Source organism: Oncorhynchus kisutch, linkage group LG19, assembly GCF_002021735.2.
Source record: "Oncorhynchus kisutch isolate 150728-3 linkage group LG19, Okis_V2, whole genome shotgun sequence".
NCBI classification, from domain to species: Eukaryota; Metazoa; Chordata; class Actinopteri; order Salmoniformes; family Salmonidae; genus Oncorhynchus; species Oncorhynchus kisutch.
In genome coordinates, this window is record NC_034192.2 from 24,694,766 (window position 1) to 24,701,560 (window position 6,795).

The following is a 6,795-nucleotide window of genomic DNA, read 5'->3' on the forward strand; positions in this document are numbered from 1 at the left end:
AAAAGTGAAGAGAATATCAAAATGTGTTGTTGTTACCTGAGAAAAAAAAAGAAAAAATACTAAACTGCTCATGTTGGAAATTATTACTAGGTTTGTTTTGTTAGTGAATTGACACCTTCTGTCCTATTTTATTAAAGGGAAGACGTTATGGGTGTAAGATGGCACAGTGATGCCATCTGTTGGTAAATGTTCATTACTGCAACTCTTGTGTTTTACCGGTGTGCTTAAGATACCTGGATGTATTGTGATGTACTGAACAAGACTGGTTACTCGCATCAATGCCTCTGTCTCGTCATTCAAACTGTTCGCGCCTACCATTTTCTCAATGGCGTCAGACCTGGAGTTGATGAGTAAGGAGAGGGTAGCCACGATGTCAGAGTTCATGTTGTTTTTTTTGGAGGGTGTAGGTTTGCACGGAGTAACCGGTAAAGAGGGGAATTCATCATCTTCAACAGCATTCGAAAGCATGATTTTATCCATAGGCCAAGTGTAGTTATTGCAGTTGTCTATAAGCACGTTTCTCTCTTGTTGATTAGCAATAGAACGGCTAACTTCTTCCTTTCTTTTTTTGTCACGACTTTGCATGGACATGCCAAAATAAATTATCCATATTCCAGTCACAGGAAAGGTCTTATATCTTTAACAAATAAAAACAGTAATAGTAATGACTGTAAACTTGTTTTTTTTCACAATCTTTCTGAAGTTTGGTATGGAGCTCGGTAAAAATAGCATCTGTTCAAGCCGCCATCTTGGCACCTCCCCACTTGGCAAGAAGGGCCTGGCAGCAGAGCCTACCGGTTGATGTCTCAATCGCACTGTGCTTGTTTAGGCCAACAGAGGGGGCTGCTCGCTATAGCAGCTTCTTCTTCTACCAACTACTTGCTCGCGATAGTTTTAAAGAAAACTGCTGTGGAAAACTCGGCCAGAAGCTAGCAAGTATCAAGTGAATCCACAACATCACCACAAACGTCTTTTCAAGCAAGGTAAGTAGTTACAATCGTTTGAGATACTAGCTAGTGATGTTATAATGTCACAATTGATTATATAGATGGATGATCTGCTCTATAAGGTTTTAAATAGGTTATGCTAGCTAGGTTAGCTATGCTAGCTATGTAGACTAAGTTAGCTAGCTAGGTTAGCTAGCTACTGTTATGGTAGCTACAGTGCCTTGTGAAAGTATTCGGCCCCCTTGAACTTTGCGACCTTTTGCCACATTTCAGGCTTCAAACATAAAGATATAAAACTGTATTTTTTTGTGAAGAATCAACAACAAGTGGGACACAATCATGAAGTGGAACGACATTTATTGGATATTTCAAACTTTTTTAACAATCAAAAACTGAAAAATTGGGCGTGCAAAATTATTCAGCCCCCTTAAGTTAATACTTTGTAGCGCCACCTTTTGCTGCGATTACAGCTGTATGTCGCTTGGGGTATGTCTCTATCAGTTTTGCACATTGAGAGACTGACATTTTTTCCCATTCCTCCTTGCAAAACAGCTCGAGCTCAGTGAGGTTGGATGGAGAGCATTTGTGAACAGCAGTTTTCAGTTCTTTCCACAGATTCTCGATTGGATTCAGGTCTGGACTTTGACTTGGCCATTCTAACACCTGGATATGTTTATTTTTTAACCATTCCATTGTAGATTTTGCTTTATGTTTTGGATCATTGTCTTGTTGGAAGACAAATCTCCGTCCCAGTCTCAGGTCTTTTGCAGACTCCATCAGGTTTTCTTCCAGAATGGTCCTGTATTTGGCTCCATCCATCTTCCCATCAATTTTAACCATCTTCCCTGTCCCTGCTGAAGAAAAGCAGGCCCAAACCATGATGCTGCCACCACCATGTTTGACAGTGGGGATGGTGTGTTCAGGGTGATGAGCTGTGTTGCTTTTACGCCAAACATAACGTTTTGCATTGTTGCCAAAAAGTTCAATTTTGGTTTCATCTGACCAGAGCACCTTCTTCCACATGTTTGGTGTGTCTCCCAGGTGGCTTGTGGCAAACTTTAAACGACACTTTTTATGGATATCTTTAAGAAATGGCTTTCTTCTTGCCACTCTTCCATAATGGCCAGATTTGTGCAATATACGACTGATTGTTGTCCTATGGACAGAGTCTCCCACCTCAGCTGTAGATCTCTGCAGTTCATCCAGAGTGATCATGGGCCTCTTGGCTGCATCTCTGATCAGTCTTCTCCTTGTATGAGCTGAAAGTTTAGAGGGACGGCCAGGTCTCGGTAGATTTGCAGTGGTCTGATACTCCTTCCATTTCAATATTATCGCTTGCACAGTGCTCCTTGGGATGTTTAAAGCTTGGGAAATCTTTTTGTATCCAAATCCGGCTTTAAACCTCTTCACAACAGTATCTCGGACCTGCCTGGTGTGTTCCTTGTTCTTCATGATGCTCTCTGCGCTTTTAACGGACCTCTGAGACTATCACAGTGCAGGTGCATTTATACGGAGACTTGATTACACACAGGTGGATTGTATTTATCATCATTAGTCATTTAGGTCAACATTGGATCATTCAGAGATCCTCACTGAACTTCTGGAGAGAGTTTGCTGCACTGAAAGTAAAGGGGGCTGAATAATTTTGCACGCCCAATTTTATATATGATGGCAGCACATCTGTGGAAACAAAACTGCTTGATTTTGTTGAATTGAATGGAGAAACAGCAGAGAAAATTTCAGCTGAGGTCCTGGTGGTCATCCAAAAATGTAACCTGGAAAACATTCTCAGTCGACAACAAATACCAACTTTGGAGGACTGAATAGGCTGGGGAGGGTCAATGTCCATACCAAAATAAAAAATATTCTGCAGCGGGAGGCGATTGGCTTAGGTTGTCCTGCCCACATCATTCATATCACGGCCAGAACAGCTTTGGATATGATGTTGAGTATCTGCTCACAAAGATATTTGGGTATGTTCATATTTTCACCGTCAGAGTAGAAAGACTGAAGGGTTTCGTGAGTTTGTTGGCCAGGAGTACCATAACATTTTAGGACACAGCAATGTTCGCTGGCTGTCCATGCTTCCTGCTCTAGAAAGAGTGCTGAAAATGTATGTGCCATTGAAATCCTTTTTTATTTCTGAAGACAAATGCCCTTGTTGTCCTGCGAACAATGTTTGAAGATCCACTGACTGAACTTCGGCTGGCCTTTGTCCATGGAAACTTGATTGTATTCAGTGACAGGATCAAGATGCTTGGAGGCCAGAACCACTGTGCTGTGGAGTCCGCTGCAATTCTGAGAAATGTTGAAGCAAAATTGACTGCAAGACGTGATGACAACTTCATTCCAGTTTTTGTCAGAGGACTTCTGAGAGAGCTAGAGGAAAATAGAGCCATGTCTAAAGAGAGCTTTCTCAAAATATCCAATCATTCTTCACTATGGCTGTGAACTACTTGCAAGCATGGAGAAAGCACACAGATAATCTAAAAGATTTACATTGTCTCCTTTTTAAAAAGGCATCCTCTGTGTGAAGAGATCCAGAAGGCAGCAGGCACACTGCAGGAAAAATGCCCCCCAAAAATGCCCCTCATTGTGACCATCAATGAGGATGCATTGTGTGACAAGGCTACTGGCCTGCAAGAGTTCCTAAAGGGGGGATCACTTGAAGAATGGAAAACATCTGAGACACCGCTTAGTCAGTTTCCAAGATGGCGTAGCAGTCAGACGTCTTTGTCCTGTCCCTTGTATATATCGTTTTACATCTTTTTCGTCGCATATCCTTTAAAATATTTAGCTAAACTACTTGCTCGCGATAGTTTTATTTACCTCATCCCCATACTGTTTTTATTTATTTACTTTTCTGCTCTTTTGCACACCAATATCTCTACCTGTACATGACCATCTGATCATTTATCACTCCAGTGTTAATCTGCAAAATTGTAATTAATCGCCTACCTCCTCATGCCTTTTTGCACACAATGTATATAGACTCTCTTTTTTTTCTACTGTGTTATTGACTTGTTAATTGTTTACTCCATGTGTAACTCTGTGTTGTCTGTTCACACTGCTATGCCAGGTCGCAGTTGCAAATGAGAACTTGTTCTCAACTAGCCTACCTGGTTAAATAAAGGTGAAATTTAAAAAAATATTTTTAAAAACCCGCCTCACCCAATGTGGCATGGATCTGCTTTTTTCCCCTAAAGTATTTATATTTACTTCGGATCCGGAATCCCTTACTGAAGCTAGCCAGCTAACTACCAGCTATCAGTCAGCAAACCATTGCCAGCGGTCTTCAGCTAACCTTCAGCTCGGAAAGCTCTCGTCAGTTCGAACAAACTAACTCTAACCAGAGCATAATGGACCTGTTATTTTATCCCCGGATTCCTACCGCAAACGGAACATTTTCATCTGGATCTTCACAACTAGCTAACCGCAATCCCGGATGACTACTCCTGGCTAGCGTTTCCATCCCAGAACAAGCACCAATTAGATCTCCTACGACCGGAATACCGACATAATCTGCCCGAGGACTCCAACAGGCCCCTCAGGCGCGACACCCGCTGAAGGTCCATTATGCTAACCAGCTAGGCCTGCTAGCTACCTAGAGCTACTTGGAACCCTACCAATTCCACGACTGGTCTATTGACGTCACCGCACGAAGAGGTAAAAACAGACTTACCCCCATTGCGACGTCCCCCAAAGGCTAACTTTCTAGCCCCTGCTATCTGCTTGCTTGCTAACCTGGTCTGCTAACTGCTAGCTTGCCTGCCCGGTCTGCTAACTGCTAGCCCTTGCTAACTGCTTGCTTGCTAACCCGGTCTGCTAACTGCTAGCCCCTGCTAACTGCTTGCTAACCCGGCCTGCTAACTGCTAGCTTGCTAACCCGGCCTGCTAACTGCTAGCTTGCCCCGGTCTACTAACTGCTAGCTGCCGGCCCCGGCCTGCTAATTGCTAGCTTACTTGCCCGGTCTGTAACTGCTAGCCCATGCTAACTGCTTGCTTGCTAACCCGGCCAGCTAACTGCTACCTTGCCCCGGTCTACTAGCTCCTAGCTTGTTTAGCCCCGGCCTTCTAACTGTTAGCGTGTTAGCCTGCTAACTGTCTGAATCGCTGTGTCCCCAGCCAGCCCAACCACTCACTGGACCCATATGTTCACTTGGCTACGCATGCCTCTCTCTAATATCAATATGCCTTGTCCATTACTGTCCTGGTTAGTGATTACTGTCTTATTTCACTGTAGAGCCTCTAGCCCTGCTCAATATGCCTTAACCAACCATGTTGTTTCACCTCCTACATATGCGATGACATCACCTGGTTTAAACATATCTAGAGACTATATCTCTCTCTTCATTACTCAATGCCTAGGTTTACCTCCAATGTACCCACATCCTACCTTACCTTTGTCTGTACACTATGCCTTGAATCTATGCTATCGTGCCCAGAAACCTGCTCCTTTTACTCTCTGTTCTGAACATGCTAGACGGCCAGTTCTTATAGTCTTTAGCCGTACCCTTATCCTACTTCTCCTCTGTTCCTCTGGTGATGTGGAGGTTAATCCAGGTCCTGCAGTGCCTAGCTCCACTCCCACCACCAGGTGCTCTCATTTGTTGACTTCTGTAAACGTAAAAGCCTTGGTTTCATGCATGTTAACATTAGAATCCTACTCCTTAAGTTTGTTTTACTCACTGCTTTAGCACACTCTGCCAACCCAGATGTCTTAGCCGTGTCTGAATCCTGGCTTAGGAAAACCACCAAAAACCCGGAAATCTCCATTGCTAACTATAACATTTTCCGCCAAGATAGAACTGCCAAAGGGTGGCGGTGTTGCAATCTACTGCAAATATAGTAATACAGAACTCCGCAGGCTATCTAAGTCTGTATCCAAACAATTTGAGCTTCTACTTCAAAAAATTCACCTCTCACTGTTGCCGCTTGCTATAGACCTCCCTCTGCCCCCAGTTGTGCCCTCGATACCATATGTGAATTGATAGCCCCCCATCTATCTTCTGAGCTCGTGCTACTAGGTGACCTAAACTGGGACATGCTTTTAACACCCCGGCCATCCTACAAACTAAACTTGATGCCCTCAATCTCACACAAATTATCAATGAACCTACCAGGTACAACCCCAAATCAGCAAACACGGCACCCTCATAGATGTCATGCTAACTAATTCACTCTCCAAATACACCTCTGCTGTTTTCAATCAAGATCTCAGTGATCACTGCCTCATTGCTTGCATCCGTAATGGTTCTGCGACCAAACGACCACCCCTCAGAGTGTGTCAAACGCTCCCTGAAACACTTCTGCGAGCAGGCCTTTCTAATCGACCTGGCCGGGGTATGACATTGACCTCATCCCGTCAGTAGATGATGCTGGCTATTCTTTAAAAGTGCCTTCCTCACCATCTTAAATAAGCCTTCCTCACCATCTTAAATAAGCATGCCCCTTTAGAACTAGGAATAGATATAGTCCTTGGTTCACTCCAGACCTGTCTGCCCTTGACCAGCACAAAAACATCCTGTGGCGTTCTGCATTGGCATCGAATAGCCCCCGTGATATGCAACTTTTCAGGGAAGTTAGGAACAAATATACACAGGCAGTTAGAAAAGCTAAGGCAAGCTTTTTCAAACAGAAATTTGCATCCTGTAGTATTAACTCAAAAAAGTTCTGGGACACTGTAAAGTCCATGGAGAATAAGAGCACCTCCTCCCAGCTGCCCACTGCTCTGAGGCTAGGAAACACTGTCACCACTGATAAATCCACTATAATTGAGAATTTCAATAAGCATTTCTCTATGGCTGGCAATGCTTTCCACATGGCTACCCCTACCCCGGTCAACTGC